Consider the following 27255-nt stretch of genomic DNA (forward strand, 5'->3'; position numbering starts at 1 on the left):
GTAAAATCCTAAAGCCACCAATTCCAGGCCTTTGCTCCTGGATGGCATTTCCAGACACACTCTGGGCCAGAAGGGACTCTGCTGCCCTGGTGGGACAGATCTTGTCCCAGCAGGAGTAACTACCTACAGACTAAAGCACCCATGGGCCTTGAATAAACATCAAGAGTAACTAGGCAGTAGTCGCCACAGTTGTTGGGTGAGACCCCATACTGTACCAATCTGCAAGGCTTCAGTTGTGACTCTGAGCAGTGCCAGCTGTGGTGGCAATGGGAGTGCTCATATCACCCCTTCCTCAACTCCAGGCAGCCCAGTATGGAGAGAGACTCCTTCTGATTGGGAGAAAGAAAGGAAAGAGAACTAAAGACTTTGTCTGGTAACCCGGGGGATTCTTCTTGATCTTACCCAAACCCGCCAAAGTAGAGTATCTAGAAGTCACCAAGAGTCACAGCATTCATGGCCTTAGGGAAACCCCTAGTGCTAATATGGTCACAGTGACCACAGGCTTAGATCACAGCACTCAATTACCTTTGAATACATGGAAAGCCTTCTGAAGAAGGATGGTACAAAGAAGCTGAGACTGCAAAGACTGGAATAAATACCTAACTCTTCAATATCCAGACATTGATGAATGTCCACAAGCATCAAGAACATGCAGGAAAACATTCCCTCACCAAACAACGTAAATAAAGCACCAGTAACCAATCCAGGAGTGATGGAGATATGTGACTTTTTGGACAGGGGATTCAAAATAGCTGTCTTTTTAAAAATTGTTTTTATTTCAAAATATTAAGGAGAGACAAATATTTTTGTTACATGGATAGGTTTCATAATGCTTTAGTCAGGGCTATGAGTGTGCCCATCACCTAAATAGTGTTCATTGTACCTGTTAGGTAGATTTTTACTCCTCCCCTTCTCCCCTCGCCCCACTTCATGATTTCCAAGAATTTTTACTTCTTTCTGTGCCCCTGTGTGCCCATTGATTAGTTCCAAATTATTAGGGAGTGAATGTGATGTTTGTATTACCATCCTTGAGATACTGCAATGAGGATAATGGTCTCCAGTTCCATAGAAATTGCTGCAAAATACATTAATAGCAATAAACATCTACATTTAAAAAGTATAAAAACTTCATATAAACAGCCTAACAATGAATTGTAAATAACCAGAAAAACAAGAGCAAACCAAACCTAATATTAGTAGAAGAAAAGAAATAATAAAGACCAGAGCAGAAATAAATGAAATTTAGACTAATAAAAAAATACAAAGATCAATGAAATGAAAAGTTGGTTTTTTGAAAAAATAAACAAAAGCAACAAATCTTTAGCTGGACCAACTAAGAAAAAAGAGAGAAGATTCACATAAATAAAACAGATGAAAAAGGAGACATTACAACTGATACCACAGAAATTAAAAGGATCATTAAAGACTATTATGAGCAACTGTATGCCAGCAAATTGGAAAACTTAAGAGAAGTGGATAAATTCCTAGACACATAAAACCTATCATGATTGAATCATCAAGAAATCCAAACCCTGAATAGACCAATAAAAAGTAACAATATGGAAGCAGTAATAAAAATTATCCCATCAAAGAAAAGCCCAGGACCTGATGGCTTCACTGCTGAATTCTACCAAACATTTAAAGAACTAATATCAATCTTACTCAAACTATTCCGAAAAATCAAGGAGGAGTTAATATTTCCAAACTCATCCTGTGAAGCCATCATTATGCTGATACAAACAATAGTCAAAGACACAACAAAAAAAGAAAACTACAGGAAAATATCATTGATGAACATAGTTGCAAAAATCCTCAACAAAATACTAGCAAACTGAATTTCACAACACATTAAAAAGACCATTCATCATGATCAAATGGAATTCATCCCAGTGTTAAAGAGGTGGTTCAATATACACAAATCAATAAATTAGATACATCATAATACAATGAAAGATAAAAAATCATGCAATTGTTTCAATAGGTGCCAAAAAAGCATTTGATAAAATTCAGCATTGCTTCGTGATAGAAACTCTCAAAAACCTGGGTATAGAAGGAACATGACTCAACAGGATAAAAGCCATGTATGACAAACCCACAGCTAGTATCATATTGAATGGGGACAATTGAAAGCCTTTATTCTAAGATGTGGAACTAGACAAGGATGCCCACTTTCACCATGCTTATTGAACATAGTACTAGAAGTTCTAGCCAGAGCAATTAGACAAGAGAAAGAAATAAAAGGCATCGAGATTGGAAAGGAAGAAGTCAGATTATCGTTGTTTGCAGTCAATATGATCCTATATTTAGAAAAACCTAAAGACTCTACCAAAAAACTGTTAGAACTGATAAACAAATTTGGTGAAGTTGCAGGATATAAAATTAACATACAGCAACCAGTAGCATTTCTATATGCCAACAGTGAATAACCTGAAAAAGAAACCAAGAAAGTAATCCCATTTACAATAGCTACAAATGGAATAAAATATCTAGGAACAAACTTAACTAAAGAAGTGAAAGATCTCTACAATGAAAATGATAAAACATTGATGAAAGAAATTAAAGAGGACACAAATAAATGGGAAGATATTTCATGTTCATGGATTGGAAGAATCAATATTGTTAAATATTGAATGTTATCACTCATATATGGGAGCTAAAAAATAAATTGAATTTATGGAAATAGAGAGTAGAATGTTGGTTACCAGAGTATGGTGAGGGTACTGGGGATGGGGTAATAAAGAGCAAATGGTTAGTGGGTACAAAAATGCAGTTAGAATGAATAAAATCCAGTAGTTGGTAGCACAATAGGATTACTATAGTTAATAACAATTTATTGTATATTTTAAAATATCTAAAAGAGTGTAATTGGAATGTTTCTAGCACAAAGAAATGATAAATGCTTGAGGTGCTGGATACCTTAATCACCCTGATTAGATCAATGAACACTGTATGCCTGTATCAAAACATCATATGTACCCCACAGATATCTACAACTATTATGTATCCATAATAATTAAAAATAAAAATTAAAAAAATAGTCTATTAATTTTCTAAAAGTAGGAATAACTTAGTGACAAGATGGAATACTATGCAATAACAAAAAATGATATTTATGAGAAAAAATGTATTCCCAGCCCAATCCTGAAGGAACACATTCAGGAAAAAGGGAAAGACAACACCCAGAACCAACTTCTCTATAAGGAGATCTACTCAATCAGAGAGAAAAAAAAAAGTATAAGCAAAGAGCTAATAAAGTGGTCTTGCCATCATCCAGTTAGATACGGACTTGTGCCGGGTTAGTGTCAATGGATTAGAAAGAGGTGAACTGATTCCTAATATTGTGGAGGTAGAATGGACTAGGCTTGGTGATGGATTGGATGTAGGTGTGGAGGGTGAAAATGATGTCAAGGATGACTCTGAAGTTCATCCCATCTCAGCTCCTGAAAGAGAGGCTAGAAGTCAAGAGTTCTGTTTTAACAGCTTAGTTATGAGCTGCATATGAGGCATTGATGTAGGAATTTCAAATATACTTACAAAATCATATAAAAGTGGCCTGAACTAGAGATGAAAATTCCAGAGTCCTGTGTACATAGGTGGCATTGAAAAACCACAGGAGTGTATGAGTATACCTACAAAGGGGGTGAAATGATGATATGAGATACAATAAAGCCATTGTTTTGCTATGAGAGGAGGAGCCAGTAAAGGAAACTAGGAATGAGTGGCAAAGAATGATAAAGACCTCAAAATTGTGGTGTTGTGGAAACAAAGAGTATTTCAAAGAGGAAGATGTAAGTCATGTCAAATATTGCCTAGAGGTCTGTTAATAGAGGTGTGTAGTGGACTACTGATGAGTCCTGACTTTACAATTTGGCTTCTTGGGATCATATACCAACTCTACTCCTTATTAGTCATGTGACCTTGAGAAAATAATTTATCCTCATTGTGCTTCAGATTCCACATTTGTAAAATTAGATGAGAATATTACCTATCCCACAGGCTTTTTGGAACAATTAAATACAGCACTTAGGAGGGTCAGGGCAGCCAGTAGTACCCGATGGTAGGAAGCAGTAGGTCCCTTTCTCTTCTGCAGGTGGGAGAGTTAGATATCCATCCAAGAAAACACAGTGAAAGATACCACACCAGTTTCAAGAGACAGTGTATAACCATCTTCCATGCATATTTTTAATTTTCCTAAGCATCTTCATTCCATCATTCTTTTTGGAAAACTTCTCAATATTGGAACTACACTTGATATGGTTGTACATCTGTTCTGTTTTTGTAACTACTGTCAATCCAGTATTATATTTAGTAGCAGAAGCAAATGAATCCTCTAAAAGAAGTTCATAATCACACAAGGTAACCAGATTTTTGGAATACTGTATGTACTTTTTATGTCTTTCTTTTTTTCTCTTTTCATGCAATTTTTGTTCTATATGGAGCACCACTAAGAGAGCCAATGTTGGAAACATTTTTATTTGTAGTTATTTTGTCTACTTTTACTACTGTACTTTGTTTATATTTGTTAGAACCAAACCTCAAAGCATGAATAAGTTTTCAGTAGAAACAGAGTTACATCCATTTGGGAGAATAGTCTCCAGATCACTACAATTTCTAGTTTTGTAGGAATATGACTTGGGGTACTTTCTGTTCCATGGGATTGGGAAAGATCATGGCAGATAAGGAAACTGACACCTAAGGGATATGTAACATTTCCAAGGTCACTGTGCTAGTAATATGGTCCATCTCCTGTATGCTCGGAGCAAACTTTGGCTACGTGGCTAGTCTTATTATTTCATCACTCTGGGTACACTGTACTAGAAAGCAACTTACTAGTACAGTGAATAATTGGAACAAAGCAAGAAGATATTTCTTTGTGCAGATACCAAAAAGACTATGCAGAAATGTATACTGTCAAAGCCAAGCAGTTTCATTAATAGCATTATTTTTTCTAATGTAGTTACCTGATGTACATTTAGCTTTTTAAATTATGAAACCCCTTAAGAGATTGTACCCCCTAGTTTAAATTCTTGTTTAAATAAAGCATTTACAATAGAAAATCAAATGTAATACCAGAACAGCACCTGGTAAACTACTACGCTAAACACTAAGCCATTAGCATCACTAAAAAGTATATATTTTTATTTGGCAATATGGAGGGTATTAGTGACATAGAAAAGTCAGGGTTAGCAGAACAGTGAGGGTAGAATGCAGGTTGGAGTGGGTTAAAGAATACATTCTCCATTGATAAAACTGTTCTCATTACTCTGGAACACATTCAGTGACAAGAAGATACTCAGCACCACCAGAAGCCACAATTCAACTGGATATGTCTATGCACGTAATAACAATCTGGTCCCCATACTTATCACTCCATTGATCATTGTATTTGATTTTTCACTGGTCTTCTCAATTGTAATTGTGACAGCGTTCCTCCCTGTGTTGAACCAGAATCTGCCTTCCAAGACCTTCAATTCAGCTACTTTCTATCATCTGGGGCCAAAGTACTATATTACTCTAAAGTATAATAAACATTTTGAGTTTTTTAAACATCCCTCTTTCAGTCATTTATTTATATAGGCCATAGGCCTCCTTCAAGTCACCTAGTTTAAGAATTCTCAAAACTGACTTTCCATCAGAATCACTTGGGGTTTGCAAAATAGATTCTGGATCTCAGATTTGTCAGTGCAGCATCTCCAAGAGGTAGAGCCCAAGAATCTGTAACTTAAACATTTCTTTGGCAAATTTGACATGCAGGCAAGTAAAAGAATCACTGCTCTAGTGTCTATGTGACAAAAACATCTTCAATGGTCTGGTTTTTTTTTTCTCTCAGTGATTTCAAAGTTACCAAATATCACTTTTACCAGAACCATTACTTTAATATTTGACATTTCAAAATTGCAAGCATATTACATTTTTCAGAAATACCAATTACTCCCTATCTATAATCACTTAAAAGGTAAGTGCAATTCACAGGCTTGGCACCCAGGTGTTGTACAGCTGTGTGTGCCCTCTTGGCTTCTAAACTTTTCCAGTTTCTGCATTTTTCTGCCAGATAGAAGCTGCATGTGGTTGGTATAGCATAGTGCACAGGTAGTGCTCGCTGTGCATTAGCAATGTATGTGAAATTCATTGTGAAATTATTTTCACCCCTTCACCATCACCACCTCAGAGTTCTTGCACTGCTCTTTGCAGCAGCTGTCCCCAGCTCTTTCTCACCAACGGCAAGGGGTGGTGGAAGCTAGGCAGTTAGCTGAAAACCAAAGTTCAGGTTGAATTCGCACTTTGAAATTGGCTTCATGCTTTTCTTTATATAAGCAGAGAATTGCTGTAGTGCCCCTAGTCCTATTCTTGCTGCTCTAGATATTTTCTCCATGGGTATTCTGACAATTTGAGCATGATCCCTGCCATCACAAAATAAGACTGGAAGCAGAAGGAAACCAACTCATTTCCCCACATATTGTGATTGGTTTTCCCTTTTGTTTCTGGTTGAACTACACTGTCACTGCCACTTGCATTCTCACTTCACCTTGTGAAGACTAGTTTTAAAGGCTAGATTTTTTTCTGTGTTTGCACACTCTCCTATTTCTCAGAAAGGTTTTTCCTCTTAGCTACTGTTGATTTTGCTCCAATTTGCTTGTATGTTGCAACTTCCTGTGTTCTTTTCAACAGGGCTCAACATCTAGAAATCAGTCTTTTTTCGGTGTTCTCTCATTGGAACAATATTTACACCTGAGATCTCATGGATGACTCTAGAAAACAGCTTAACATGATCCAGAACCTGTCAGACTTCACCTGCAGGAAAGTAGCTTATGTATTAGAACAATTAAAACTAGCATAGCACATCAGCTCTTAGGTAAAGCACTTCTTAATACTGCCCAAATTAGTGGTCTCCTTACAACTCTTAGCCTCTGGGAAAGGTGAGCTATTAAGCTACTGCTCTTGAAATGATTTGTTTTAAATCTTTCTTTTGAGATAGTTTTAATTTTCCAAGTACTTGTCTTGGCTCAACCACTAACCCCAGCTGCCTCAGTTTTAATATGTGCTTTCTATGGGATTTGTAGAAATTTCTGATGCCTCCTTTAAGCTGCTCCAGATTGAGTTTAATTTTAAAATGTCATAACTTTTGCTTCAAAAATCTTCATTCTCAGGTTCAAGTTTTTGTACTTTCCTGGAAAACTCTTTCTGTTGCAGCTGAAACTATTTAGGGAGGAATTTTTTTATGCCTCTTATGTAATTGGCACTATGTTTTACACATGGTGGGCATGCAATGTTTGTTTGTTCATTCATTCAACAAATATTTGTTGAGTTCCAGCTATGCCTAGGCACTATTTTAAGTTTTAGGGTTTCAACAGTGAACAAAACAAAGTTCCTGCTCTTACAGAGCTTGCACTGTGGGAGAAGAGACAGCCAATAAAGGAAGCAATAAATATATGTATCAAATGTTTATAAGACCTATTGAGAAAAGTAAAGCAGGATAAAGGGGATAGTGAATGCTGGGGTCCAAGATTAGGTGCTTTTGATAGGCCAGTCTCATAGGGACTCCCTCACTGATAAAGTGACATTTGAGCAGAAACCTGAAGGAAGGCAGGGAGTGAGCTGTACAAATTTCTGGTCAAATGTGTCTCAAGTAGAGGGAAAGGTAAATGCCAAGGTTCTGGGGAGGGAGCATGCTTAGAGAATGAATAAATGGATGGATATTAAATACTAAATAAAGGAATAGAAACTGTGGGGGATAGACTCTAGGGTGACCTTAATGTTCGTACCCTTTCTAACCTCCTCTCCTTGAGTGTGGGCAGAAATTTTAACTTGCTTCTAACACATAGGGTGTGGCAAAGGTGATAGGATGTCACTTCTATGATTATGTTATCTATGTAGGTCTATCTTGCTGGCATGCAGCAGAGAAACTCTCCTCCACGCCTTGGAGCTGCTATGATGTAAACTGCATGTGGAGAGAGCCATGTGGCAGGAAACTGCAGGTGGCCTCTAGAAGCTGAGGGTTACAGTACTACAACAAGGAACTCCATTCTGCCAACAACCATGCCGGGTAGGAAGAGGACCCTGAGCTCTTTGACACCTTGATTCCAGCCTTGTGAAACTCCGAGCAGAGAATCCAGTTGAGTTGTGCCCAGACTCCTGACTCACGACACCTATGAGATAATAAATGTATGTTGATGTAAGCCACTAAGTTCGTAGTAATTTTTTTATGCAGTGTAGAAAATAAACACAACTTACAAAGCTGATCTAGCTAACAGGTACAAAACCTCATGTTACACAATCATCTTACTCATTCTCTAACCCAAACTTAAGAGTAACTAATGTCGTATAGCTAATTTTCTGTCTTCATTCTCCCTGCACACCTAGAGCTACTTAACCCTCATGTTCAGGCTCAGCCTCAGCCCAATAGCTAGGACCACATTTGACCTTGGACAGTATTCCAGTTATCTTTTGCTGTGTAACAAACCATCCCAAACCTTAGTGGTTTGAAAGAGCAATAATGTATTATTCATTCTCCTGGTTCTGGGCTCAGATGAGCAGTTTTCATGGGGTTGCAGTCATATGTTGGCTTAGGCTGGAGTCATCTAAAGGTTCATCTGGTCTACACGCCCAAAACAACCCACTCAATTGCAGTTGATGCTAGTTGACAGCAGCAAACTCAGCCAGAACAGTCAATTGGAGCAGCTACATATGACATTACCCATGTGCCATACGTTTCTCATAACACGGTGGATACACTCTGAGATGGAGCATCCCAAGAGCATGCATTCTGAGAGACCGTAAGTGAAAACTGCCAGGCTACTTAGAGGCTAAATCTGTAACAGAAACAGTATCACTTCTGCCATATTCTATGCCAGTTTTGAAGGAGTGGAGAAATAGACTGCACCTCATTGTGGAGGAGTGGCAAAGTCATATTGCAGGAAACCATGTGGAATAGGAGATAATGTTGTGGCCATCTTTGGAAAAATACCCTCAGACCCTGTAAGGATTGAAGGAAATCAAGTTCAATTCTATGTTTACCAGTAAATTATAATTAAAATCAAAGATCCCCGAGTTCAGTTCATGGCACTATCCTTTACTAGCTAAGTGATTTTGGTAACTTAATTTCTGGGGCTCAGTTTCTTCATTTGCTAAATTAAACAATAATACCTGCCTCATTAGTAATTGAAATCATTAAAAGAAAAAGATATTAAAAAGACATAGCAGAGTGCCAGAAACCTGGTAATATGTCTATAAATGACAGCTAATATCATCATACTATCATTATCGGTTCCATTAGTTCAATCTTGGCTTTATTTCTGTTTCTCGTAACTGGAATTCTTCTTTATTTTCAAGATATCTTACACACTTCCAGTATTATATAAATTATGTTATGAGTTTCTGAACCAATAATCTTCCCTATACCATAACCCTCTAGGCATGACTTTCCATCTTGGTTATATCTGCCTCATCTTCCCAGAGATTATAATCTTATTCTGAACTGCAGCCAAGGCATTGGAGTCCTATTTTCTACTAATGAATTTTCTGGTTAGGGATCACCTCCTTCTGTAGATTTCTACCTATGTCCTCCCTGTTGTGTGATTCTCTGCTATAATTTTTCCTTCATCCATCTGGACACTCCCAAAGGTTTGAATTAGATCTTTTGAAACCCACTGTCTAGCTTCAAGTCTGGGCTTGATCTCGGAGTTTGCACCTGGCCACGCCTATAAACTAATCTAGTTTTAGATTCTATATATATATTTTTTATTTGTCTCATCCTGCTGGAGGTAGTATGACAGTTTTGGCCAGGTACTAATATATGACTTTCAGGATTCTAATTTTTCATGCCCACGTGCTCCTCAGTATCTTACTCAGTTACCCTAAGGGTATTGTTTCCCATACCCATCAAATCCTTCTTGTTTGTGTACGGACCTAGGCCCTTGGACCCCTAAAGTTTCCCTGAAAAATCAATTCACAATAATGCAGATTAATAAGAAAAAGGATTTATGATTTATTTATCATGCACATGAAGAGAATCACAGAGTGATTGCCCAATATCCCAATGGGGTCCAGAAGCTTATATACCCTCTTGAGGTTATAGAAAGAATGGGGGCTTGAATCTTGGTAAAACAGGTTATGGAAGTGGTGGAGGGGGAGAGAAGAATTCTGTTGAGGGGCAAATGATTACCAGAGAGAATGATGAGATGGCGGAACAGAATTTAACTTGCAAATAGGTTTCTCGGAATTTAAACGGTCCTTGGAGTCAGTATTATCTTGTAAAAGGCAGTGTTAATTGCTTCAGGTATGTTTACATCCTTGGTCTTCTTTTGCATAACAGATGATGAGATTATGGAGAGGGGAACAGGGGCGATTTTTCTTCTTAGGAGGCCCCTTCTGTTTTAACATAGATAAGGAAAAGTCTCTTCCAAAGCCTGCTGATATCTAAGGGTTTTTAATTCAAAATACTCATTATACCAGGAAGTGATATTTTGGGCTGAAATTCCCTGCACTCCTTCACATGTTTACTCGCTCTCTCATTGTCCCAATCCCTGCCTTTCTCTCCAGCCTCTACCTTGAGCCACCACCACACCTCATCTGCAAGAGTTCTAAGAGTACATTCCCCAAACCTAGAATCAGCAATCAGTTAAGGTGGCCCAGAATGTCTAATTCACACCTACATGCAAAGGCATCCCTGTCTCTCCTCTCATATTCACACATGAGGATTGCTGGACTTTCATTTCTTTCTGATGAGGTGAGCATAGAGCAAGAATCCATCCTCATTTAATGGTCGTTTAGTTCCACGAGGACAGACAAGGCCCACAATCCACACTGACTTTCTTAGAGGAGGTTTTTTGTTTTTGTTTTTTTTTAGCATCTACAGGAAAAGACAATCCTCTAGCAAGTGTGGCTGGTTGATTTATTGCAAATGTAATGTGAATGGGTGACCTACAGAGAAGTAACATTGTATTCCTGCTGCTGGAGATTCATTGCGAAGGAATGAAAACTGCTTTTTACCCCACCAGAAGGCCAGCCAGGCTTTTATCTTCCTAAGGTCTGGGGTCCCCTTACCTCTACAGGAGACTAATCAGCTTTTGAATTCTAAGGCTCTGAAGAAGAGGTTTTTCATGTGGGTGGCAGCAGAAGTCTACCTTAAAACAGAATTTTGTGTTGAGAAGGCTTAGAGGCCCATGGATGCAATTAAGCTTTATTGTCTAAAAAAGCAGTCAGAACAAATCTTTGTGCTTTAAATTTTTTTTAAAAAATCTTTATTAGATATAACCCCAAGATCGGGGTATAGGGAAAACAATAGAGTGTTTGCAGCACTGAAGGGTAGGGATGGAGTACGACCTGAGTGCCTTCTGGTGCAGCCGGCAATGATGGAGACTATATTAGTAAGGGTGGGGCATAGCTCTACAGCTCAGGGATCCTGCAAGATGGGCCAATTTCCAAGCTTAGCAGGGAGAGAATTTAGCAAGGTGTGTCTTCATTGGAATGATCTTGCTCACCTGGAAAGGGAGCTGAGCCAGGGTTCCCAAGCCTGGGGAAAATTGGCATGTAAATGGGGGAGAATTTCTGCAGCTACAAGGGGTGGCAATAACGTAATAGCCATGAAAGCAGTCATAGACTAAGAAATCATAGCCTACCATGATGAGCATTAGAAATATGGGAGACTGTCTTCTTGGGGCTATTTTTGCCCCTCAGGTACTGTGCCAGATGTTGTCGATGCTGATTCTGTATCATTCCTACCCTTCTATGTGTGCCCAGGGCCAGAAAGGCTAGAAATATTTTCAGGATCTTCTTGCCAGAAGTTCTCCAGCTCAGATGACATTACAGAAAGGGACTTATGTGAGATTTGGAAAATGTAATGAAAGGGAAAGCCATTATTCTCCTCCAGAAGTTGCAAGCAGGAACTGTGCTGGAGCAGGTAGGGCTTTTTTTTTTTTTTTTTTTTTTTTTTTTTTTTTTTTTTTTTTGACAGATTCTCACTCTGTTGCCCGGACTAGAGTGCCCTGGCGTCAGGCTAGCTCACAGCAACCTCAAACTCCTGGCCTCAAACGATCCTCCTGCCTCAGTCTCCTGAGTAGCTGGGACTACAGGCATGTGCCACCATGCCCGGCTAATTTTTTCTGTATATTTTTAGTTGTCTAGCTAATTTCTTTCTAGTTTTTAGTAGAGACTTAGTAGAGACGGGATCTCGCTCTTGCTCAGGCTGGTCTCAAACTCCTGAGCTCAAACAATCCGCCCACCTCGGCCTCCCAGAGTGCTAAAATTAAAAGTGTGAGCCACTGCACCGGGCTGCAGACAGGAATTGACAACTGCTAGGCATCCTCCAAGAGTCTCCCACGTGGATTCTGCAGATGGCTGAGGTCATCAGTGGCCATCCCCTCTGGTCCCTGCAATTTTTGTTTGCCTGATGCTAGCAGCCCTACAAATGTTGTGGAAGCCTCTTTTTTCCTGCCTTGAATCTTTTTCAGCTAGAATTATCTAGAATGATTTCTGTTTTCCTGATTGAATCATGATTTTATAGGGGATGTAAAGGGATATCCCCCCAAATGGGTGATATTGACCTTACAAATGCGGATGGAAGCTGACTTTAGTGAACCTGAGGAAAATAATTAAATGTGACATTATTTGTACCTCAAATTCTATGGAGCAATTTGCACTTGTTGTATAATCAAAGTGCTATTTATACGAAATTTATTAAGGCAACTGTTTGAAAGATATAAACGATAATCAACCTCAGTACCTCTCGATGTTAAAAATCTTTTAAAATGTCTCCCTATTACACGATAAACACCAATAATTTTGGGTTTTGTGCACTAAGTAGAAATTCAGAGCTCTTTGAGGCCAGTAAATGGCAGAAACAACAACAAAATAAAATTGTGTGTGCCACCATCTTAGTTACAACCACCTCATGGTTTAAAGAGAGCATTTAAATGTAGGGAGTAATCAGAGATGTAGTCTTTCAAGTGACCGATCTTCAGGTTATTCATCTCCTGACATGTATAAATTTTTTCACCTTTTTTCACCTGAAAGAGAATCCAGCCTAGCTCTCAGATTGCTAAGTGGATGCTGACTTCAAAAACAATTGTGCCATCATGTTTAAAATGAGTGTTCCCTGTCATAACCCATTTTAACCTTGCTTATTAGACTGTGCCATGGCAAGGGCAAATGGGGAAGTGTGGAGAGGTAGACACAAGCAGGTTTTTTCAACCATGAGAAACAGGCAATTTCAGTGTCTTGACTTGTTAAAAGAAGCAAATATTCTATTTAATGCATTTGCATTAAAAATTAAGAGTAAAGTGAAAAATCTATAATGCTTTAACACATAACAGAACATATCCTGGCAACATTAACTTTTTAGTACAGAAATGCTCTATTAAAACATATATAAGTGAAAAAAACCAGCACAGCCAACTAAAATCCTTCCAATTCTCCTAATAAGAAAGATAAATGTTTTCTGGTATACTTCAGGCACCTGTGAGCTTTCAATCTGTCGAATATAATCTAGCTGAAGTCAGCAACCTGCACTGCAGCTGCAGCTGCCCAGAGAGATTTTCCCGAGGGAAGCATGTCATCCCCACTGGAGGAAGTATCTGTCATGGTAGACTAGCCATTATGAATGTTCTTTGTGAACGAGAAAATCAAGTAAAAATTGATCTTTCAAATTAATCTTTTAGCCACCAAAATACAACTTGACCTAAAATGTCACCCAAGTATTTAGTGTCTTTTATCAAAGTCCTGAGCATATAATACTGTGCTAAATTAAACTTAATAAATATTTCCAGAATCAAGTGAATACATGAATAAATGGGAACATCATCACATTGATGAATATGTTAAGATATTTTGGAAATACGTGGTAGTATTTTAAACTTTAGAAATTGAAGGAATTGTAGATGTTATCCAGTATCATGAGGGAGAACACATAATGTAGGGTTTCCAAAAAAATTTTTATAGTAGCAAATATTAGGTCAAAAGGGATAAACTGGCTCTGTTCCATGCAAACTGGGAGTGTGATCTTCCTAAGAATCTCACTCATCATCTCCAAATCTATTGCTAAAATGCCAAACGTGAAGGTTGGAAAAAAGCAGAATCACTCTGACATTATCTCATTTATTAAAAGATTATTGACCTGCAATAGACCTTATAGTATGTGTTGATGTGTTGTTTGGGTCTATGAGGAAGCAGACTTTGAAATGGAGTTAGGAGTGTAAGGGGTTTATTGGGGAGGTAAGGGGGATAATTCCAGTGACAGATGAAGGGTGGTGGAAGGCAGAATGGGCAGAGAAAGTTTCAAACTGTACTTCAGATCTGACATCTATGAAAGGAAGGCAGAGGAACAGCATTGGGCAGGGAGAGACCATGATGCCACTCTGACAACATCTTAGACAATCTAACAGGAAGCTCTGGAGCAAACACTGCCTATTAAAGGAGAACCGTGTTGAATAGAAATATGGCAGGCTCTAGTACCCCCACCATGCTCAGTCATTGTCTGGGGCTGCTGGTGATTTGCTGGTCTCAGATCAAAAGCTAAGGCAGATGGGAAGAACTGCACTCTTTTCAGGAGAATGGTGAGTTTTCTCTTGATGGAAAATCTCAGTGGTGCACTTCTAGTGGCTGCTTCACGGCATATCAAACCCAATCTTCTTTGATAAATGAAGACACTGAAGTTCACAGGGATCTTTAAGGTACACATCAGGTAGTAGAATTTCAGTCTCTTGACTTCAGAGCTACTGCACCACGACACTGATACTTTGAAACTTTAGGATCATAGGACTTTCAGAGATCCCAAAATAGTAAAACAAAGTAGCAAGCAAAAGACAGAGCTTAGAGGTGGACCTTGGTCTAACTAACTCCAAAGCCCGTAATTTTGCCACTAAGCAGTCAGGAGAGGTGGAAAGTGGAACTGATTTGAGAAAATAAAGACTTTCAAAGATAATGTCCAGACCTTAGATTGACTAAGATGCCACTCACCTCTTCTTACTCTCTCAGTTCAGACTACTTTAGGGACAGAGTGATAAAAATACTTTTTGGATTGTTGGGAAGTAGAATTATAAACTGTTTTGATAGAAATGTCATTTCTAATACAAAATGGTTTATACCCTGAAAGAGGAAATAATGTCCCCTCAGTCTGAGTATTATTAATATAAACTGGTGAAGATCTCTCAAGGTCTGGTTTCTAATGACTCTCCAAACACCCACACATCCACCAGTATTTGTTTTTTCAGGGTTGCTAGACTGTGGCTAGAGGTTGTTTTCTCAAAACCAAATCTGCCTGGGTAAGGAGAGCAGTTGAGATTCTAAGAGCTGACTCTGTAATTGCCTAGTTCAACCTCTACAGAGCTCATAGCTTATTCACCTGAGTGGATAGTCAGGGAACATCAGTAATTAATATAAAACAAGTAATGTGTGTCTAAGAAACATGCACGTGTGTGTGTGTGTGTGTGTGTGTGTGTATGTGAACAGAAAGACTCACATAGAGATTGTAAATAGACTTCATTTTGAGTGCAAACTTCAGTTTATACTGGTAAATAGTGAACTTCCTGAGTTTTATATTGAGAACTCTGATACCAAATTCAGGGTTAGTAGGAAATAGCGCTGCACTTGATTAGTCATGTTTGCATGGGAACAGGTGGTGGGATGGCAACATACATGCCACATATTAGCATTGCTCTGAGTGTTATGGCAGGGTGGGAGGCAGGGAGAACAGGCTCTTCAAAACTGACAAAGCTTATGTAAGGGAAAACTTGAATTCTTTCAGAATGCTTCCATTAGTTTTAGCTTGGTCCAAGCTGAGAGGGTAGGGCTGTGAACACTCTACTTCCAATTTATCCACACAAAGCCAGCCTTTATCTATCCTAAGTCACGGGCCCTGGAAAAGATTTCATTTGAAAATTTAAAAAGGGAGCTCCACTGCTTTACAATGAAAATAATACAAATTTTGAAAATGGCTGAACTAGAATATCCTACGTCTTTTCCAGCTCTAACATGCTGATGCATATGGCATTCTATCTGTGAACGTGGGGAGAAATGCCCCTGCTTTTTCCACCTGACCCATTCAACATGAGAAAATAATTTTGTAATCTGAGGTAGTTGCAGGCATATTGCAGCAGGTAAAGAGCTTTCTTTATGAGTAGGCTCAGGTCTGGGAGGAGAAAGAATTGAAGGTGCATTTGGTGTGTGAGACCGTGAAGAATGTGGCAGCTGCTGCAGGAGCTATGTGGGATAATTGAGCAGAACCATTCAACTGAACTACAACCTGTTTTTCCCTTTATTTTTCAGGTGCTGATATTGTAATATCGAATTGTGGGAGTCTTAAATAGATGAACTTTTATACTAACATGATTAAACACAAAGGTTTGATATACGATCATAAAAAAAAGCTGAAGTGACTGCTCTATTCATTTATATATAGCAAGCTTCTCATCACAGTGCCTAGCATACAGCAGGGAATACATATTTTGAGTGAAGGAGAAAATAAAGAATGACCACATTAATTGTCATGCAGTACATCTCAGTAGAAATCACATTTATTCTTTAAGGGCCAGCTATTTCCCTTGAAATTGAGCTTCAGTTTGGGAACTATACACATTAGAAAGGTAAAAAGAAATTGGATTAGGATCAGAAAACATAGGTTGATGTTCCAATTGGTGGATATTAGTGGGCCCAACTCTTAACTCCTTCCTTCTTCTTGATTCTGAATTCCAGAGATTGAACATGTGATATGCTTTGGCCAATGGGATGTTACCAGAAGCTTGGCAAAGCACTTCTGTGTTTCTGCTCGTTGTGTTGTTCTTTTGCCATTGCCCAGAGAACATAACCCAGGCTCATGAGCTAGAAAATAAAAGACACTGATATAATCCTAAGTCTCTCCAGTCACTCTAGCCAAGGCCGTCCTAGATCAGCCGCTGGTCAGCCAAACCCTAAACATATGAGTGAGCCCAGCCAAGATTGAGAGAGCTGCTGAGCTGACCACCCTAGATGTATGGTCAAAAAAATGTTTGTTTTTGTATGCTGGAGAGATTTTGTGGTTGTTTGTTGCACAGTACCAGTGTGGCAATAGATTCCTAATACATCCCAGCTTCAGGATTACTACTTGTGATATCTTGGCAAGCCTTTTACCTTTGTGAATCTCAATTTATTCCATTGTCAAATGGAAATTATAATACCTTCCCTTTTTGCCTCATCAACTTATTGCTGTGTAGATTAAATTAGAAAATGTGTGGAAATCCTTTTTAAAAAGTTAAAATGTGCTACATATTTAGCTTATTATCTTTTATTTTATTATGTAGAAGTGACCATGTAGTCCTATATCCCTTTTTATCCAATGATGATCAGAAGCTTCTTTTAATACTTGTGTACATCCAGAACATCTCCCTCTCTCTTATCTGACAGGTGGCGAATTGTGTGTGTAAGTATACTCTTTTAGCAGAAGCAAACCACAGCTGTGGAGTATTCCCATCTTCTGAGAGTCAATGATGATTTCCCATACGTTGGAATTGTTGCCAATGTCAGGATTTGAGTAATGATCTGTTCATTAGGCATCGGTATTCTTGCAGCCATTCCATCTGGATCCATTTTGACCAGTAGTTTCCCAACTTTGTTTCATAAAGGTTCCCTTTTATTATTTTTGGATGTCAAAGAGTGACCAATGCCAGTCAGAGCTTCTGGTCTGTGTGAGAATATTCTATCCTTGAATTAATAAGATTTTAGCACCAAACAAGAAATATTAGTCTTTCAAGTGCTCTCTCAGATACAGGTGCCGTTGTAATTAGATTTAAAAATAGTGAAATATATTGAAGTATTAAAATAAAAGCCTCAACGATCTCTGTTATTACATACATATAACTCCTTGGGGATTCAGAGTTTGAATCCAAAGCTGTAGATACAATTTTTCGCTGTCCTTTTTTGGGGGGGATTACACAGAACTGTTCTTATGCATAAGAAAAGTAAAATAGAATCTTTGAATCTTAGATTTATGAAGAATTTTAGAGAACCCTCTCTATGCACATAAAGAGACTAAATCTCTAAATTGTTGCATGACATTGGAAAGTTTATACAATTAGCAAGAGAACCAATCAGAATTATTTCTTTCCACTGTTTCATGCTATTTTCTAAGGAACTAGAGATGGGTCTTGAGTTTCTTTCTAATGATAAGGAAAACTCCCATCTATTGCTTAGCATAGCGGCCGCCTGAGACTCCCACCCCTCACGGAGCACTCACATTAGCATGTCACTAACCTAACACCTGGTACATTAACATATCACTGACTTAACATTTGGCACATCAGCATAACACTAATCCTATTGCCTAGTGCACACACTAAACTTATTACCTGGCCTTATTACCTGGCGGGCATTGTCACCTGAGACCCTCCTCCACTTGGATCACCCCAACTTAATAACAGTGGGAAGAATTGGGTAGATGGGACTCAGAATTTGGTGGCGAGACCCCTCTGAGCCCGCCGGCGAATAAACGTTGATTCTCCGACTCTCCGTGTGCCGCTCGGTTTGTCCTCGGGACCACTCGCTGTAACAATTGCCGTAACACTGAAATATCTAAAATCAGCTAACTTTAGAAATTCATTTACTAAATTCTAACCTATAATCCCTCAAAATATAACAAACAAAAATAAATTCGTAAGTGTCCATGAACAATATATCACTTTGGATTCTTAGCCATCATTTCCCTTCAGAATGAATGAAAGATCTGACTTCTATAACTCTATAAATCCTAATTTTCCAGATTTTCAGATTATTTTTTTAATAAGTTAGTTTTTCATCTTGCATTCCATTAAGCCACCCTCTACCCTCATCCCCACCACCACTATATATACCAGCTTCTGCCCTTAGTTTGATTATCAAGCTATGTGTTTTTCCTTGAACAGTTCATCCATTTTTATGCTCCATCACCATCCCTTACCTAAGGCAATTTCTCATAGATAACTCCCCCATAAACCATAAGTACTATCTCCCAAAAATCCATTTGAGCATCCCCAACAATCTGCTAAATGCCTACAGCTGGAATTCTGTGGACACCTCTGGCTCAGCTGATTTATAACCAACATAGTCAATACACTCCTTTTCTGGCAAAAAAAAATCTTCATTTCCTGATGTCTTTGGCTTGAATCTTATCTGTAAGCTTTGAATAGTTGCTCTCTCCTGCCCCGTGCATCTGATCCGTTGAGAAATTCTTCTTTGGCCACACCCTGGATGACATGGACACCTCCTGAAACTTAACTAATGAAAAATTCTTACCTGGTTTTCCTATCTCTGATCTGTCACTCCTGCACCTTGTCTAAAACATTTCTTTCATATTAATCTTACAAAGGCATTACTATATCACTTAACAAACCCCAGCCGATGCTCAAATTGAGAACTTTGTGTGTCTCTCTGTGTGTCTGAATGGGGGAGTTAATTAATGTCATACATTTTCGGACTCCAGCTTCTTTGCTATCTTATTAACCACTGATTCAAAACAGTAACTTGTTGCTTCAGCTATTCTACATAAAGGTTAGCAAACTACGACTCTCAGGTCAAATCCAACCCTCTAAGTCAACTGTTTTTATATGGCCTACAGAGTGGTTTTTATATTACTAAATTATCAAAAATATATCAAAGGAGAATAATATTTTGTGAAATTTAAAAATTATAGGAAATTCAAATTTCAGTATCTATATGGAAAGTTTTATGGGAACACAGTCATACTCATTTGTTTACCTATTACCTATGGCTGCTTTTGCACTCCAATGGCAGAGATAAGTAGCTACAACAGAGATCACATGGCCCCCGAAGTCGAAAATATTTACTCTCTGTCCCTTTATAGAAAAGAAATTTGCCAACTCTTCATCTATGTGCCATTTTCTGAAAATGTACCTCTGTGGCCATGTTTGTGACATTTATCCTTGTTAAGAAAAAATATTCAAACTTTAGAGATTAGACAAAAGAATGACCGCATGTCATTTTGATGTCATAGCGAAGCATTAACTGACAAGCAGACTCAAGGATTACTTCATTCCCAGGAGATTGTACCTGTGTTTGATTTACTATTTACTACTGATCAGGGCCAAGGCTCTGAAGTTACATGTTAACTTGTAAATTTCTATTTAGGAAAAAAAGACTACTTCAAAGGATACAGTTTTATTGCCCTGTAGTATATTAATTTTTTATCTATTAGTAAATTAGTTTCAGTATTTCATTTGAATTACTGAGTGTCTATACAAATGTCTGTTTTAAACTCTCTTTTGAACCATTTTTACCATCCTGCTGATTCTCTCATTAATGAGTTAAATCTTTGACACATGCTCATTCTATATTTGTATGAGCATCATGTTTTTAACATTTTGAAAATTATCCTTTGACACATTGTAATTCCCTGTGCACATCTCAAATTTTGGCCTTCAAATCTGTGTCAAATGGCAACTAATGTTGCCTTTGTTGATTACACTAGCTTAAATGAATCGCTTTCTAAGCATGTATCTTGTAAGTGGTCATAAAATTTCTCTCATAGATTCTAAAATCCTTAAAGTCAGTGAGTATATTTTTATAAGACTGGATTCTCAAAATGCTTTGGTCATTGTAAAAACTCAATACTGTTTGTCGAATGAATGAATTCAAAATGCATTTAAACAGGGCATGATGTGAAAAACAACAACAAAACAAAACAAAAAACACACCAAAATGTCATTATTTATATTAGAAGAGAAAGAATAGAGAAAATAGTGCAATGCAGCAAAACAGAGCATTTTAAGTGTGTGTTTGGTGTAAGTAGAAAATGAGACAAAGAAGTGTCCCTAGGCTGTAGTGAACCAAGACAATGATAAATTGCCTGCATTTAGGGTATGTGGATTTCTTCTCTTAAATGTTAGCAAGAATCTTGTACATGATAAGGCAAGTCTTATCCATGTAAATATAATTACCAGCTTCTTGTATACTGAACATCAATGGAGCAGATTCCCAATCTGCATTCAGCATTGAAGAGTGAATTTGCTCTGCCCTCGTTTCTCCTTTTTTTAGAGCAATTTTACAGCAATTAACCTCTAAGTAAAGGAGAATTCAGGTCCCATCAATTGCATTGTATGGCTTAAATATATTTTCTACTTAGTAATTCAGGTTTAGATCTAAGATATTCTAATATTTACTTGAGTACCTAACATATTCTAAATGGTATATTGACTGTTTTTGCATGCTTTTTTTTTTTTAAAAAAAAAATAACTCCCTGTATGATTTTAGAAAAATGTTATGGCATTGACAAACATGCAGAGAAGTTACCCAGAATCCTACTTTTCAAATGATTCTCAGTTAATCTTCATTGACAAGACTTTGAAGTAGGTCTATATCCTGCAGAACCCAAACCACCACATATAATTTCTAATAGAATATGAGCAGAAGGGATGAATGGCACCTCTAGGTCCATGGTTTTAAGAAGCAGGAGGATCTTCTACAAACTCCTTCCTTCCATTTGATAGCTGGATATACAGAGAACTCTGAGGCCTTAGGAGTTAGTGGAACCACAGTATGGAAAAGGATTTTGCCCTGTATAAGTCTGTGGGATGATTAGGGACATTAGCATTAGGTTATTCAGCACGAGAGAAATAAACTATTGGGTTAAACCACTGAAATTTTTTTGTTACATCATTTACATTTTTGTTACATCATATCAATCACTGGGGATTTTTTTGTTATATCATTTAGTGTGTTCTATTAATACATTACTCTAAAAATAGGTAAATTAATTCCTTGAAGTCAGGCGCTACTGCCAGTCTAAATAAGTATCATTGGCTTAGCAGGCAGTTGGAGGGTGGTGTTGAAATTCTCTGAGGCTGGAAAGGTGGAGCCATACATAATGCAGTGGTAAAACATTTGGTGAAAGTGTTGCCTGTGATACCTCAGAAGGAAGATTAGAGCCACTGGCCCTAAGCAAAGGAGTAGGAAAACATGGTAGTGTGTGTTGGCTATAACTTGCTATGTTTAACAATTACACACACACACACACATACACACAGACACACACATACAAATTGAGCTCATGCTAGAACTGGCATGAGAACAGAAATAAAAGGGAATACAAAGACTGCAGAAAGTTGGATCCCTGTATGGTTGGAAAAGCAAATAGCTTATAGGGCTAAAAAAACCAAAAGATAAAACTCAAGGATGTTTGAGCAACAAATGTCCATTTGCACTTCTTATTAAAATGGAAGGATTCAACACTTCGGCAAAGATCAGATTATGAATGTTTCTTTCCAATCAATCCTTTTCTTTCAGATAATCTCAAGGTAGTCATAATTAAAAGGAGAGAATGGCAAGGGGATAAGGCAAGAAAGAGATAGATCAAGGGTGAGAATTCTGTCTGTAAAAGAACTCTAAATAAGATTACAAGCAAATCAGACTGAGTAAAAGCTAATCAATCAAAACCAATAAAGTAGTTGAAGGAACTGTATTGCCAAAAGACCATCAACCTACATAGGGCTCAGAGACTTTGACTAATCAAAAGTTAAAACTACTCAGAGACTCCTAAATTTACATAGACATAAAAACAGCAATAAATGGCGTGCAGGCCTCCAGGAGGACATGCTCAGTGCTTATGTTACATGAGACCATTGAATAAAATGGATGAGAAAGATCCCCCCCAAAAGGTGGAGCCATTGGATATATAAAAGCAATGGATAATGGTGTTCTATATGAAAAGGAAATCAGGGTCTAATTCAAGACTTTACTCACTTCTAGGGTGGAGGGCTGGAATCTTTACAAGGCTTGCCTGCCAGGATTTCAGAATTTCTATAAACCAATAACCTTTCTGTACTTCCTTCCCATTCTTCTCTTTTCCAAATGTAATTTTTTAAAATTGTTGTTTTCCTGTCCTTATTCCACCCTTGTATTCTGGAGGTGAGAATGAAGCGTAAAATTTGTATTTTATTCCATAGGTAGCTAAGCTGCACACACACCTGATGAAGAGGCTAATTCATTAGCCTTTGATCTAAGATTCCGCTGAATGCAGAGACTGGGTGGGTGGGAATTCAGGTTGCTACCTATGGAGGCAGGTGGGTACTTTCTATTTGTGAGGAGAAGGGTGTGCAGGGATATGTGTAGATGAGAGAGGCTGACTGTGGTGGATGGCTGGCTGTCCATCATAAATTGGGGCTTCTATAACATTGAGTTGTTGCTGAGAGGGGCTGTCCAACCACAGTCTATACCTTTCCTGCCCACTCACTTCAAGTGTTATCAAATGACTAGTTTTGACTTAATGGAGTGTAAGTGGAAGGGATATATCACTTCCACATGGGCCCTTTAAGAGTCCCATGCTCTACCGACTGAGCTAGCCTGGTGACATGGGCCCTTTAGGAATCAAATGGGGTGAGCTTCTACAAACTCATAGCCTATGTAAGGCCCGGTGGATAGGATGGTAAAGCTACAAATGGAAAAAATCCCAACATCCAGGATTATGTGTTGGCTGATTAGAACACTTGTAGTGATTAAGTTCTTGTAAGTTACGCTACTGGATATTTTTTAAATTGTTGTGGCAGCTACCATTACATAACCCACCAAGATGCCTTCTGTGTGTCATATCAATATATAGAAATTTAATATTCATAAAACACTACAGGGTATGTATTATTATCTCTGTTTTATAGATGAAAAACTGAGGCTCAAATGGATTAAAACTGATTTGATAAAGGTCCATAACAAGTTGAGAAGCCATGATTAAAAACTATCTCCCTAACTTCAAAGCTTGTATTATTTTCTATATATCATGTTAGTTTTTAGTAAAAATATAGAAAAAAGAAGAAGAGAGAGGGAGAGTATAATTAGAAGGAGGCAGGAGGGAATTAGAAGAAAGGAGGGTGGTTCTGTGTATGAAGATGCCAACTTGAAATGCATGCTTCCAGTATTGTGGTGTTCCAAACACCCCGAATAAGGCATTCAGTGGAATGTTTAGTAGACCATAGATTATTAAACAGACTTTAAAATAAAGAGAAAGAAAGGTTTCAAGTAGGTGAGAACTGACAACATCTTTTCACCCTAAAGAGATTATCAGTACCAATTTACCCTTTCACCTATAGTTAATAAACACACCCATTTCCTCATCTCTTCATCACCTCACCAACAACTGGTGTATCATTTAATTGGTACCTGTAGATTTATTTGCATTTGTTCATATTTTTGAAAAAATTTAGTAAATATCACTCTTTTTTTTTTTTGAGACAGAGTCTGGCTCTGTTGCGTAGGCTAGAGCACCGTGGAGTCAGCCTAGCTCACAGCAACCTCAAACTCCTGGGCTCAAGTGATCCTCCTGCCTCACTCTCCCAAGTAGTTGGGACTACAGGCATGTGCCACCATGCCCGGCTTATTTTTTCCTCTATATTTTTAGTTGTCCAACTAATTTCTATTTTTTTTTTTTTTGTTAGTAGAGATGGGGTCTCACTCTTGCTCAGGCTGGCCTTGAACTCCTGAGTGCTATGATTACTTACAGGCATGAGCCACGGTGCCTGGCCCAGTATCACTCTTTCTTGAACTGGGCAGTTTCCTCTGAATAAAGCACCATGGGTGGTTTACTCCTACAAGCCTTTACTTTCATTGTTTTATATTAGTAATCCATATTTACTTTAAGAAATCATCTACAGAATGAAAGGAGTGAGCCCAGTTTCAAACAAAACTTTGTATTTGATCTATATGAACACAGATTTGGGCCACTTTCCTTAATGGTATCTCAATTCAACTGCAATTGTATTCCATTTGGGATCTCTCTGGGGCACACGTGGCATTTTGCTAAGACTTCTGGCAGCACAGCCGCTTATAGTTCAGCTGATAATACATACATCCTGATTGAGGAGTTCAGAGAGACTCTATTTAATTGTACTTTCCACTGCTTGCTGCCGTGTACAAAAGAGCCAAGTAGCTAAGGTTCATCTTTTCCTCTCTGAGGTCTGATTTGCATATTTAAACATTCCATGGATGCTTTCCCAGTTGCAGCTCAGTGACTAATGTTTAAGCACATATTTGCATTTGAAAAAAACCAAGTTATGAAAAGGAGGAAAATATACATTTGATCAAAGAAATGCTAATGAGAATTTAACATAGCTTCAACTTTTCCATTCTTGTTCAAAAGGTTATTATGACCTCTTGGCTAGAGAACTGCATCTATATGGTTTGTACCAAGTTCTGAGGACTTCAGGTAAGAAATAATTTAACTCTGTGTGCCTCTGAATCTTTATCTAGGAAATGATCCCTGGGGTCTTTGCTGAGGGAAATTTAGTGTTAGTTCATTACCAGTAAAACTAAACCGCAATATAAAGTCTCTCCAAAATAGCTGGCTCCCTGTTCTTCTCCTGTATGCAGAGCAAGCAAGTTTTGACTAAAATAAGAAAGAACCCTTATAAGAAAGGGGAGAGAAAAGAAGAGAAAATTTTCTGCTTGTGTGTTTTGTATTTTTTTTTTTAATTATGTGGTGGTCACGAGCATTTGAGATTAGACAGTTTTGCTTAGATGCTAAAAGCAGCTGCAGATTTCCTGCCTCTCAAAACTAATCATGCAGTCATTCCATGAAGAGGAACCATGTGCTGGGCTCTACACAGAGGCTTTGGCCCCACAAATCCTATCTTTCTCATTGATTCTGTGGTAGCCAGTCTCAAAATATGGCCTCCATGAACCACAGCGTTCGGAATCCATGACCCTGGGTGGCCCCCTCTCACGATGAATCTAGGCTAGCCCTCTGACTTCATTCATTTTAAATAATGGAATGTGGTGAAAGTCGTGCTAAACCTTAAGAAGGCCTAACTGCCTTCACTGTTGTACTTGTGGGAAACTCCAGCTGTCATGTAAGAAGTCTAGCGGCCAGCTGGGGAGACCAGGTGGAGAGGGGCCCAGTGGAAAACAGAGGCTCTGAACTACATGGAGAGGGAAAGAAGTGCAGCCATCCCAGCATCCCAGTTTAGCCTCCACATGACTCTATCCCCATCTCCAATATGACTGCAACAGCATGAGAGACCCTAAGTGAGACCAGCAGAAGAACTTCCCGGCTGACTGCAGTTGATCCCAGTTAATTCACATGAGTGATAATCAAATGGTTGTCTGTTTAAGCCACTTGCTTTAGGGGTGGTTTGTTATGGAGCAATAGAGAACTAAATCAATACATTTCTCCCAGGCCTCTTTGAACATATTTTCCTTCCCAACTCTTTCCTTGTGCATCTTAGAGAGGTGAGAAGTGAGAGACTATTGCATTGGTTCAAAGACAGGCATTACACAACCATCTTCAACCTTCTGCTGCTTCTCCCCTCAAGAGCCATATAGACCCTTAACTAGCCCATGGCTCTGAAATAGCATATCAAGTCCATAAACAGTGGATGTTTTGGTTTGGTCTGGCTTTTCTTACAGCTGATTAGGTGAAATACTTAGAGATGTGAGGATAAATGCTCTTAATTACACCCTATGAAATGCCTTCCTGGATATCAGTGATAAACTACAACTCAAACATATTTTCGGGAAAAAAAAAGGGTAGAATCAAAAGATATGACAGATATTTTCATTAAACATTAACATAAGAAAGGTTTTGATCCCTAAGCTGTTTTCAATAATATTAACTACCCTTTACTGAACACCCACTATACTATAGTATGCCATATATATTGCTTTTAACTTGCATTTGTAATGACCCAGCAATGGTGACCATTCCTTTTCTTCTTCAAACACACCCATCTCATTACTGCCTAGGGTCTTTGTGTTAGCCAGTCCCTTGGACTGAACAGCTGTTAATGCCAGGTCTTTTCCTGGCTGTCCTCTCCTCTTGATTCTAAGTTCAGCCATAATTTCACCCCTTCTAAGTAGCTTTTCATAATCACTCTATGAAAGTGAACCTCTCCAGGTAGTCACTTCCTATCACACCCTCCTAATTTATATTGTGATTGCATGCATCACTGTCTGAAATTTTCTTATTGATTAAGGAACTTGCCTTTTGTCTTACCTCTACCAGAGAATAAGACCCATGAGTCAGCAATATGGTCTATTTGATTCTCCAGTATGTCCCCAGCACCTAGAACAATGCCTGGCATTAATGAATGAATGAAGCAAGAAAGGAACGAAGTTTTACAGTTTATCCTCCTGAAAGGTATTACTGTCTACTCTTTTTTTTTTTTTTTTTTTTTTTTTACAGATATGAAATTCAGGGATTACAAATGAATGGCTGAGGAGTCTTGTTAACACCCATATTCTAGGCAGGAAGAACCAGGCATGACTATATTGTTATTTCTAAAGCTGTACTGTTTAGTAAGAAGGTAAAGGGGA

General features: G+C 38.3%; 1 pseudogene; it reads left to right on the top strand.

Moving 5' to 3' along the window:
- LOC138379043 (phosphatidylinositol-glycan biosynthesis class F protein-like) overlaps nucleotides 1-27255 on the top strand; it is a 110623-nt pseudogene that overhangs the window by 70003 nt on the left and 13365 nt on the right.

Source organism: Eulemur rufifrons, chromosome 30 (assembly GCF_041146395.1).
Source record: "Eulemur rufifrons isolate Redbay chromosome 30, OSU_ERuf_1, whole genome shotgun sequence".
NCBI lineage: Eukaryota > Metazoa > Chordata > Mammalia > Primates > Lemuridae > Eulemur > Eulemur rufifrons.